This window comes from Sphaeramia orbicularis, chromosome 6 (genome assembly GCF_902148855.1).
Source record: "Sphaeramia orbicularis chromosome 6, fSphaOr1.1, whole genome shotgun sequence".
NCBI lineage: Eukaryota > Metazoa > Chordata > Actinopteri > Kurtiformes > Apogonidae > Sphaeramia > Sphaeramia orbicularis.
Window position 1 is genome coordinate 47575460 of NC_043962.1, and position 13367 is coordinate 47588826.

A 13367-nucleotide genomic window follows, 5' to 3' on the forward strand; every position below is an offset into this window, starting at 1 on the left:
TGACAGACACAAAGGAGGTGACTTAATCTCAGTCAGAATTCACCCATAATGAAAAAGGCCAAGAAGAAAAGAAAGCCAAATACAGAGGAACATCATTTCATTTTTATGTTAACTTAAAAACTGTATTTCATGATTCATGTCTAACAGTAGCATCATTGCTTGGATAAAAGTTTATGAATAAGTAGGAATTGCTCCTTTAATTTTGCTTATAATGGGAGATCAATATCTGCTTTGTTACTGTCCTGGAACAGTCAGGAAGTATTTGCAGGGAGCCCCAGGTGTTGGACAGGAAGCATGTGATGATCTGTGCATGTACGTGCACTTACCTGTGGTCTGATTCAAAAGAAAAAAAAACAAAAAAAGAGAAATTTGTAATTGTAATACCCACCCAATTTCTGTGTTACAGTAAAAACATTGATCATATCATATCATATCATATCATATCATATCATATCATATCATATCATATCATATATCATATCATATCATATCATATCATATATCATATCATATCATATCATATCATATCATATCATATCATATCATATCATATCATATCATATCATATCATAATCTCTGTAATATTAAAAAATAATAACCTGTTTCCCATAATGCCCTTACCATGTATCTATCTCAGTTTGCTCATGTCTTGGTTAGTTCTTGCTATCGTCTTGTCTTGATCCCAGTCTTGGTCCGGGTACACTCATGATTTAATCTAGGTTTAAAACTCTAGTTACCAGATTTAGTTGTCTATATATGTACCTAAAATGAGGAAACGTTTGCCCAGTAACACGGTCTGTAATATTTCTGTTCTATTCTTTGAGCCTGAAGATTGACTTACCAAGAAGAACTCAGAGGTTTTCTCTAGGGATGCTCATCTTCTGGATGTTAATGATGAAAGTAGAGACACCTCACTCCAAATTGTCATTCTGCAGTATTATCTATTTCCACTTCATGTGACCTCATTGTTATTTTAGTTGCAGGTCACAAATAGTGCAGCAGTTGTCCCGCCTGTGGCCTTAGGGGATTTATTACTTTCTACTTTATACTTCACGTCTGTAATTTCTTCTCTCCTTTTTAAATGCATGCAATTCAGAGGCCACTGTTTGCATAATATGGATACATGCAAAGCTCAAATACATCTCATGTATTTGAATATATTGCAACTTCATAAGTTGGTTATAACATGCTGGTGTGACAACTGATCCTCCTCATACCTTCTGCAAAAGCTCATGTGAGTGCTAATAGGGCAGGGGGACAGGAAATTTAAGAAGTGTGAGTGTACAAGTGTGTTATTTGTGTATATAAACAGAAAGAATGTCATCTCGAGGCATGAAGCCATTGAGTGGGATACAGTTATTTCCCCTTGTGTTTAGGGAGATCTAAACATCACCTGTTAACCCTGACTTATCAGGGATTGAAGTAATTGCTGGGAAGAGTGAGAAATGGAAATAGAATAGTCTGTCTAGGCTTGTCTACAGTTTATGAGCATTTGAGAGACAGAAAAAGACTTGATCATCAGAGAAAGCTGCTGAAGTTCTCCTCTGAGGATCTTCAGTGTAGTGGCAGGTTTTTTTTGTTTGCTTTCCATTTATTTACATCAATCATGGTAATTTATGCACAATAAGAATTATTTTAAATATTCTTAAAGTAAATCAGAGTCAAAACATCTCATCTACTTTTTATAAGTTTGGTGAAAAGCCAAACCTCCTATACATTTTCAGAGATTTGAATAAAAGTCAATGGGATACATTAGTTGCATTGTTAGTGTCATATCAAGGTTTTTAAGTTTGTTTTGATACTAATGATAAAAATATTAGTTAGGTAGGTTTGAAAACTACAGAACAGGATTATTATCTTGTATACTGTTGCCCGTAAAGTTGGACTTTATGGGTAACTGTGGAGATGGAAAATGTGATTTATTCTTGATAAAGTGCAACTGGAACTCAATATGTTATGATTGTATCTGATCAAAGGTAATTCCTGATGTGGATAAATAAGAATACAAAGAGGAATGTTATGGCTATGAAATGGACAAAGTTTATTTTTGATATGTATAATAGTTTAGCTTTTTATGCAGGACTGATTAGAATTTACTTTGACATGCGTAAGACTTGTATAGTTACTGTGAGAAACTGACATGGGACTTCAATGGATCAGTGGAAAAAGATGGAGTAAGGGGGTGGGACTATTTAGGTTAAACTTCAACCTGCTCCTTTTCAAATCTTTTTTCTACTTTTTTTATTTATTTTTTTATTTTTTTAACTTTTTTTAAAAACTTTTTTTACTTGTTGTTTTTGGTTTTTGATATTCAAAATAAAAAAACGAAGGGTCTGAAAACAAAATTAGTCCAACTTTATGGGCAACAGTGTATATACCGGTACTTGTGTCTTGGACATTTTCAGCAGTCAGCAAGACATTTATAAGAACCAGAGAAAGGAGCTCAGACTAGGAAGCATCTTTATCCATGACTTTACATGCTCTGCTCTGTCTCTAAGATGTGATGAAGGGGATTGAAAAAAAAAAAAAAGATCCCTACTGGACTGTGAATCAGATCTCATGAGTAACATCTAGTTCAGAGTTCACAGCTGCTAATATACCAAATGCTAGGCAGCTGTCTCTGGTATGGCCTGTGCCAGTTATCACTACCAGATTAGTCCACGGTGTGACACGAGAAAATGCAAAGCCCTGAAAAGTGAAACGATGAGCGTTTTGCCTTCTGGTCACACTGAGTAAAACTTGATGAGTGCTCCTGAGTTGTGTGGTGTTCAATCATGGTATCAGGTGGCAGATTAATGTCCACCACCGAGTTCAGTGTGGCATTCAATGTCAAAATGTTTCTTCTTGTCATCTCACCCTGTGTTCAGGATCAGACTAACAAAAGAGGTGATGAATGTAATGTTTCTGCTCCCATCTACTGCATTAAATGAGTTTTATGCTGGGTAGAAGAGCACTAACAATCACTTTCCTGAAGAAAAAAAGTTGCTGTTGAGGAATGTGAGAGAAGCATTAGAGGAAATCAGCACCTACTCTTCCTATTGCCTGCAGACAACTGTAGAGAGGACTAGATTTCTGAGTGAAACCCAATCATGTAGACAGTCATACGACTTGTGCAGCAGGCGCCATGTTCTGAATGAAGTCAGTGTGGGTATATCTTGGGCGTGAAACAGTCCCATAACTTGTGTTTAGATCATCGTCCTCTATGTGTAACATTTATGAGTGGGATGTCTTATTACGGTTTATGATCCCTCCCTTTCTGTCAGATCTTTTTAAAGTCGATTTCAACTATAAACATGATCTCACTTCGCCTGACTATGATTTGTTTAAGTGTAACTGATACAGCCATGTGATGCATTAAATTTGGTCTTTACAGCAGAAGACCTTGTGTCTCCAAACCCAAACACACCCTGACAGGCAAACCTCTCTCCTCTTCACACCCTTGTTTCCCTGTGGTCCATATTAGCAGTGGAAATGTGAAAACACAGCCGCAAGTATGAAAAACAGAGCCAAGGAAGTGGCCCAAGAGAAACAAATTGTTCGGGCTCGTTGGTTGTGAAGTTTAACCTACTAATTGACTGGTACTGCTCACATATGGAGTGAATCGGGGTTGACAGGGGAAATAGGACTGACAGGCTGTTTAAAACCACTTGGGGTGTAAGATACTTTTAAAATAGCATAAACCACCATAAACAGAGAAAACTGGGTAACAACAGGGAACACAACAGCATGTAGAAGTTAATTAATCACACCGTAATTAACTGAAGTGCATTTTGTTATCTGAAAAACCACTGAGTAGCACAAACACAAAACTATACTCTCTTTTCTACTTATATATTAGTTAAGTTTTCATTACATTTATTTCATTAAAGTCTTGAGTTTTTATTGAGAAAATTATCTACATCAGTGTGACATTGTTTATTGTTGTTTATTGTCCCATGTCCATTAAAAGTCACCACAGATAAAGTGGACAAAACCTATTAAAATCCGATTGACACCATGCAAAGTAAGGCAATGTAGACAATTTAGGTAAAGCAACACAATACAGACAAGTTTTTATTTTACAAGAATAAAGTAAAAACACTATACTGAAGTATTTTACAAAGTTTAAAGAGTAAGACAGGCAACATGCAAAGATTTAAAAAGATCTAAAATACCACTAAGCATTGACACAGACAGATAATACAAAGTAAAAGCTAATTATTTCACAGAAATTCCATGGGGAAGAGGACACAACTCAGACTGACTGACAGAAAACACATTAGAACAGACATGACAGTGACGTGTTATGATGTCTGGTTGTTTTTTGTGTGAAGGAATGATAAGTTTTGCTATATTGTATACTTATATATAAACATATATATTCTCTCTCTCCTCCTCTTCTCCCCTATTCATGTTCCTTCAACTACATGTTATTGACTTGACTTGCTCCCTGGAGTCTCTGTACTTTATGTCTTTGCAGGTTTTCCCTGGATCATCTCTAGATCTGCTGCTGTGGTCCTGCTTCTCTCCTGCCTCCATCATCATTATTTATTTATCCATGTAGTTGTGATAGGGTTTATCATATAAGTGCTGGGAAGGTCGAGGTTTCTATTGTTGGTTACTAACAACTGCAGTAGTTGTCCACTGTTAGTACTTGGAGTAGTATTATCAGCAGTTATGGGTATTTGTACTAGTTATTCAGTAGCTCTAGTTTTAACAGTTGTTAACAGTTCGGTTTGCTGTGCATCCATGTGTTTCCCCCTATTCCCTCCTTCCCCCAATCTTGCTATCTCTCTCTCTCTCTCTCTCTCTCTCTCTCTCTCTCTCTCTTCCTTTAACCCTCTCTCTTTAACCCCTTAAACTGGTCAAGGCAGACATCCATCCTCCAGAGTCAGGGTCTGCTCCAGGTTTCTTCCTGTTAAAAGGATATTTTTCTTCGCCACTGTCACTACATGTTTGCTCCTGGAGGATTCTGTCAGTGTCTGTGAATTTGCTTAAAAGTCTGGTTTAGACTGGCTCTAAATGTAAAGCGCCATGAAATAACTTTTGTTTTGATTTGTCACTATATAAATACAATTTGATTGATTGATTGATTGATTAATATTTCAGAACTGCAAAGCTTTATATCTGGCTAAATAACAATCTCCTCTCTTGTTTTAGATCATCTTTATTTATCTTCAGCATTTTTCTGACATATAAAAATGGTAAGGCTAAGGAAACCATAACCAGAAAGGATGTTAAAAGGATGAGAACTTTGTGATCTATTATCTAGATGCCCTCAGGTACAGGCCAGGTGACATAATAGTAAATATGTACAGAGACTGACTATTTAAAGCTGTATTATTTAAATGAACAATGGGTCATATGGGCACAAAATCCAGTCTTTGGTAGTAATGAACCTGCAGAGGTTCATGGCGCAACAGTGGATGACTACTCAGCATTACATTTCATGTTCAAGTCAATGTGTTGAGCAGATTTTTGCAATCTACAATTTTATAGTTCTGGTTAATTCTACCTACTTCTACAAGCTTTAAAATGACATTTTCAGTGAAAAGCACCAAAGCAATAAACACAACACACAGGAGATGGGGATGCCAGATAAAAATTTATGGCAGCAGGCCCATATCCTTTATTTGTACAACGATCCTGACTACAATGTGCAGTTAAAAGCCTAATTGCTAACTTTACCACAGTAAATACAGAACGTTGTTGAGTTCTGTCATCCATTACTGTTATTTTGCCGTAATATGATGATTCATCAATAACACACTACGCAGGGGAGTGATGAGAGAGTGCTGCTTTGACATTCTTCTCCAGCTGCCTGCAGTGCTACGACAGACAATACCTCACTCAATGGAAAGAGGAAAGAGGTTGACAGACCACTGTGTTTAAAGGGCACGAGGAATTCAGCGGCTTATGAAGCTTCGTTGCGGCAATGGGGGGCGGAAGCCTCTTTGGGGGGGCCTTAATCTGCAGTGCAAGCCAACACAAGTCTCAGGTGGCCAAGCTCCTTGATCACTGCACCATGAGAACCACCTGAATGGTCAGAGAAGGGGGAGGGTAGGAGCAGAGATAGGATGGAAAGGGGAAATATGGCTTGCATGTTATGGTAACTCCCTCAGTGACACAGTAACCTGCTGTCTGCACCCTGCAGACTTTTTCATTTATCCTCAGATGACTGAAAGACATGGTTCCCTACTGACTGTACAACAGAGTCATATATATATATATATATATATATATATATATATATATATATATATATATATATATATGTATATATATATATATATATATATATATATATATATATATATATATATATATGTATATATATATATATATATATATACATACACATACATATATATATGTGTGTGTGTATATATATATATATATATATATATATATATATATATATATAATATATATATATATATATAGCAGCACAATACCTGCTGTGTTAGCTCTGTGGTTTCTGATCATGAACCTGGTGTCAACCACAACTACAACAATACACAGGGATATCTTGCAGTTTTTTGTGGCCCCCCACCATTAGGGATTGTTTTTATGGTCATTATACAATCTATGCACAGGAGACCTCTTACGTGCAACTATGCATCAAAGCAGAGTTTGCAACACTGCAGAGAGTGGCTGGTGAACATACACTGATGTATATCAGGAAGTATAGATCACTGTTATGACTGGAGAGTTCAAACCCACTGAACCATGAGAGGGAGAGTGGCTCTGGAGCTGGAGGGAGTTGGACCCTGGATGATAAATCACCTGACATGTCAGAAGAAGAGGTTCCACTGCTGCCTTTAGTTAGAATACAGTAGGACGGGGGCACAGAGGCATTTTGAACACTGAGTTTTGGAGAGTTTCAAACATCTCCACTAGGAATCTTTTGCATCAAATTTTTAAAATGGCTATTTGATGATACTCTAACTCTCGACTTGCATTTTCTGACTGTTTCAAGTCGTAGTTTATGCATTTCCTTGCGCATTGCAAAAATAGGGTAACTACATTGTTGTGCCGTAGAAATGATACACAACATGATAGTAAAGCATTCAATTCTTTTGTTTGACGTGCAGTGAGGTTCGGAAAAAAGATCAAATACGAGAATAAACACATTAAGATATTATAAATATTACAAATCCATTGATCGTGGCAGATAGGCAGATAGTTTGGAGCAGAAAAAGTTAGAGCCAATTGAGAGCCAGTTAGTGGCATCCATTCATCCATTTCCTGAACCGCTTATTCCCTGAGAGGGTCACGGGTCAGTAACATCAGCACAGATAAAGCATCATGCATGAAATCTAAAATCTATCACTTTATTAGAAACTAAATAACTGTTGAGCTCAACATCAAACTCAAAGTAATTAATCAATAAATGTAATACAGAGGACCAAAACAAACATAAAATATAAAAATAAGAATATTTTTTTTCATCTTTTGTTCCATTATTTTCCTTTAAAGTTAGTATTTTCTGTTTAGCAGTTGGAGATTGACCATTAAATGTTTGTAAAAAAAAAAAAAAAAAGATTACTTGGCTGAACTGAAAAACCTGTCTACATCCAGAAATTACTAGCAGGACTGGAATAACATGAAGTAAAAGAATTCCCTTGTCATCAAACAATTCCACTTGTCATCAAACACCCCTTAACTTCCTTAACCTCAGAGTCATATATATCATTAACCCTGTTAATTTGAGAAGATGAAATGGCTAATGTGTTGGGTCCAACAGGCCTATGAAAGCCCTTTAGAATTAAATGATTGTCATTTGATTTTTGGAGCAATGATCTCAATATGCGAACAATTATGGGCTGCTGAAGGCATAACTTTCTGCTTCATTTAATTTCAGGTAAAATAAGAAATACAAGTCATCACAGGCTCAGTGGGGACTATTTGGTGTTTGTGCCCTGGGAAACCGTTACTGTTTAATTTGTACCTTATGCAGAGGGAGCACACTCCAAATTTAAGGATGCCACGTTATATAGAAGCTTAAGGCAGAAACTTTATGTGCAGAGACCTGGGTTTGTACATCTGGCAGAAATTGGGGATGGGTAATGAAAGCATTACCATGACATGTGGAGAATTAATGAGTATGTGGAGGCTACACTTACCCTAAATAAGCTATGTGGTGCAATCATGTGGCTATTGTTAAAATGTGCCTAAGGTGATCAAAGCTAGTTAGTGGCTCTGCTGGTGAGGTGAAGTTAATGTGATGTTTAAAGGCCTTGGCACCTGTGTGTAATGCAGAATCTAAAAGGTCACTAGACTAAGAAAGCAGCACACTTGGAATTCAACATTTTCAAAATACTAGTAAATATTCTCTCTATTAAACTCTTTTTCACATTTTCACTTTGCTCTTGATAGTAAAAGTACAGAGAGAGTGGTTTTGTTGGATGAATAGCCTCACAGGCAGCTCAAATGAATAACACATCAGGGAGGCATCAGAGATACAGTGAAGAGTTTTTGGTGATAAAAAAAAAAAAGAATAGAAATTCAAATGCAAATGGTAAAGTTTGACAGCGCTTTTGAATTCTGTCCACTTTTATGTTGTTGGGTTTACAAAATGACAGTGTAAACTTTTAATCTTTGATCTTTTTCTCTTTTTTTTTTTTTTTTACCTCTTTTCATACACTGTCATCTCACTTAAAGAGGGTATTTCTTTTCTGGCAAATACATTTAACATTAAAGATCAGCACCATGTCAATTCATCTGGCCATTTCTGAGATGTTGAGTAAGTTTTGATACAGCCACATGAGCATAGATCTGTGTGAAATCACTAAAGTAAAAATATAAAAGAAACCAAATAGCTTTTAGTGTCTCTTGTTATAACTGTGAACCCCAACTCCTTTGCTATGGCCCGATATATTAAGTAAACAAAAATAAAACACTCATGTAGTAAACACGGTGACTTCAAATGAAATGTGTCATTGAAACCCACTGAGTTTAGAGGAAGAATGAGAATGAGAAAGAGAGGCGCAAAAGAGACTTAAAAAAGTAATAGCCATGACTTGGAGACTAGATGTTTTGTGTTAAAGAAAGAGCTTACAGGATCCAAAAGTGTTTCCGGTGAGCCCACCGAGTCTAATTACTCACAATGCTGTGACATCAGTCTTCAAAGGACATGAAAAACAAGACTCCTTTCACACGTCCATCAAGTTTGTATAAGACTTTAAGTGCCCAAATGATTAACGAGAAGCTGACCACATCATGGCCAAAGAAGCCTACTTCCTCCAATAGATGACAGTGAAGAACGGCCCATAATGCCCTTTTGCTCATTATTTTGTGCTTTGATTGCAAGAAATAGTTTCCCATGTGCTATGAGAATTTCAATAGTAATTTGGCCGATAAAGCACAGAAATCCTGTTTTCATCATCAGAATTATGAGGTTGGTTTTGTGTTTAAAATCTGCATCACTTTAACTTGGGTGCAGATTTAAGACCATATGATGTTTTAATATAGTTACTAAACATATTTACAGGTACAGCCAACTCAGAGTGGAGACAATAATGTAAATAGCTGGTTCAGTGCTCTCCGGTGGTTTTTTGAATAAAGTGGGCTAAGTTTTAGGGGCTTAAATAGCTCAGAATTGTGCAATAAAATACATGAACTCCACCAGTTGAGAGCAAATTATGCAAGACATTTCATAATGTTTGACCTCCTCTTTGTTCTCACACATTTTTGTCTTTGCAGTGGATATAATAAGAGTCTGGTTCAGTGTCATGAGATACGTTTGTTATGATGTGGCGCTATATAAATAAGATATAATTCACTGATTGATTGGTTAATTGATTGATTAATATAATATCTGCTTTAACCCATAAAAACCCAAACATCCACCATCGACCAAAAGCATCCATCGATCTAAAATGTTGAATACCTGTTGATCCATTAATCCTGTCAATCCATGTAAATAACTGGGTGTAAAATACAGTTTGTTATCTTTTCGTGGTCATCAGATATGACCCATTTGAACATTCAGAGGCTCTGTAATGAACGTGGAAACACCATCATCTTCTACAACATTGATTCACAAGTAATACCCATGGAGTCTGATAAATGACAGTGGATGGAGATACTTATTTTTATGTTCACATATTGATGTCTTTGCTGAAAAAAGTCACTTTTTCTTCAGTTTTCTCTGTTTCTAATATGATAACCTTCAACTTTAATCTAAGCTTTTATGAACATCTACATGATCAGCAGATTAAATGGTTTAAACTGAAAAAAGGAAAATAGAAAGGAAAATATTATAATAAATAGAAAGATTAACTAGAGGGAAAAGTGCATTTGGGACAAAGGCAGCACTGGGTCTTTATGGGTTAATAAACACTTGTGGCTGTGTTTATTAAAAGGTGACCATAATACCCTGTTGATGTAAACCAAGTGTGTATGCAGTGTTATATCTGACCATTACAGTGACCTAATAATCTTTCCTAATGGCAAATCTTAAACTTTTGTGGATGGGTGTTATGCTTCACCAGTGTTTTTCAACCTTAATTTCAAATGGGGTCACCTGAAATTTCTAGTAATTGATAAAAAATGTTTAAAAAATGACTAATAAAAAAATATGGTGAGTTGAAAGAGACAATCACCATACATAAAAGACAAAATCTGAAGCTCAAACTGAAGCACTGTGGTACTGTTTATCTTTCAAATGTTCGTTGTGGCCGGTTTAAGATGCTGCAGCTCTTTCATAATTCATAATTTGAGTTTGTTTGTTCAGTATTAATTTGCAGCCCTGTAAATACAAGATGAACTGACTGTACATATCCTGACCAAGGAAAATAAAATTCTCACTTTGTGCAGTAATCTATACCTAGCTTTTTTGCCTCCGTCCATAATAATATACATTAAATAGACTGTTATCTAAAATTCACATTTATTTCCAACATAGTATAGCAAACTATTATATAATCAAAAACAAATTAATTTTAGCAAAAAAAAAAAAAAGTTTCCATTTTGAATGTCTGGGGTCGCCAGAATGTTGTGATTTTAAAATGGGGTCACAAGCCAAAAAAGGTTGGAAACCACTACCCGAAGGGACTGGGTTTGGATCCTTTGGGTTGATGGGGGCTGTATATGGCGAACTAACCTCAGCGAAACTAAAAGTACTTTGATATTTATCTGTTGATCTGACTGTACTGGATAAGAACAAAATAAATTATATCTTTTCTCTGTATAGTCTGCAAATACATCAATTCTTTTTTGTTGTTGTTGTGGTGTGGAAAAGTGTGTGTCTGTATGTATTACTTGCCCTCTATATTTTCATAAGACACACAGTAATTAATCAGTCAGACTAACTGTAAAAATGATTTTGAAACTTAATTATAGTTACTTTACATTTAAATTGTATGTCCAATCTCAACCTGGCTTTTCTGCTTCCGTCTGTAATAATATACATTATATAGCCTAAATGTCGTCTAAAATTAACGTTTATTCCCAACACAGTAATTCAAACTATTACATGATCAAAAACAAATTAACCCTTTCATGTATGAATTATGAGAACCTTAGTCAATATTTTTTCCTTGAATGTTTTTATTCCTCTTTAGGCATTAAAAAAACAATACAATTGATTTTTTTTTTTATGAAGCTATTTTTCATGGAGTTACAAAAATGTCCACTCAACTAGACACCATATGTTTAATTTTTGAAGCAATTTAACATGTATTTAAAACTCATCATCAGAGAGTGATATACTGTGTGAAAACTATGAAATAAAAACATTTTTAATGCTGCTAATCCGATGTTTTCTCACATTTTATCCTACTCAAATACTAGTTATTACTCATTTCATGGCGATAATATCCTCTGAGACCCAGGAAATTGATAATTTTAGCTTTTTTACACTAAAAAATGGTCTTGATTGGAAACTGCATAATGTAACTGTTTTTTCAGATACATTTTTAAAATAATTTTTATTTATTTATTGATTTTTTTAATGGAATGTCCTTTGCAATGGGCAGCATTTTAGTTAAATTGTCAAACTTTTGTACCCTATAGAGGACATAATGCATTGCTGGGTCTCAGGAGGATATGCAAAAAAAAAAAAAAAAAACCCAAAAAACTTTTGTTTCAGAAAACTGTTAATTACAGTCTCATAACAATTAGCAATTGATTTACACTAAAACATGTTACTGCAGATCAGGTTTATCAAGAACAGCAAAGTTACTGTAATGGTATGAATTGCAGTGTATAGGATGATGCATAAGACTCCACTGTGTTGGCTGATACACTGTAAAAAAAAAGTCCTGTTGTTTTTACGGAAAAAAACTGGCAGCTGTGGTTTCCAGAACAATTCTGTAAAAAACACATCCAACTGTAAACATATTCACAGAGTAACATGTAGATTTAACATTTTAAACATGTAGATTTAACATTGGATTTAAATGGTAGAATACTGTAATAACTTCAGTATTTGTTGAATTTCAGAGATGACCAAAAGACCAACTGTTCTTGCTAACCTCATGGTGGAAGGAGAAACAACCTCACTTGTCTTAAGACACCTGAAATCCAATGGAAGTGGCCCAATGGAAGCATTATAGCACCTGAAAGTAGTGATTTGTTACTTTCGGGTATCAGTAACATAAACATTACACCCACAGCAGATGACGACAACAGCAACATCACATGTGAGGCTCATTATGGAGACAAGATTCTTGAAAAAACGATCACCTTGACAGTTAATTGTAAGTACACTGTAAAAAAAAGTCCTGTTGTTTTTATGGAAAAAAACTGGCAGCTGTGGTTTCCAGAACAATACTGTAAAAAACACATCCAACTGTAAACATATTTATGGAGTAACATGTAGATTTAACATTTTAAACGTGTATATTTAACACTGGATTTAAATGGTAAATGGACTGCACTTATTTAGCACATTTTCTCCACCTTCATGGTGTCCAAAGCACTTTCCAAAACCACCAGGTCCAACTGGGAACAATTTAGGGTTCAGTGTCTTCCATGAACACTTGGACATATGAACAGTCGGAGCCACGATTCAAACCACCAACCCTTTGGTTATTGGCTCTACCAGCTCTACCAACCCATTAATTTACAAATTTAAAATGTTACATTGTTAAATGTTTACATTTTTATAACTTTTTTATATATATAAAAAAAAGGAAATAGGCCGTTATTTCAACATTATGGTCTTGCAATTTAAACGGCACCCCATTGTTTTTCAATTTACAGTTTTATTTTCTAAAAACAATAGAAATACATCATTTCTACATACAAATCTGGTTTTGTTCACATACTCTTCCTGTAAAAACTACAACTATATTGGATTTAATCGTTAACACAAAAATCTTTTCAAATAAACAACTTTGCATTGTATTGTCACTTACAGTTTTTTTTATGGTGCAATTTTA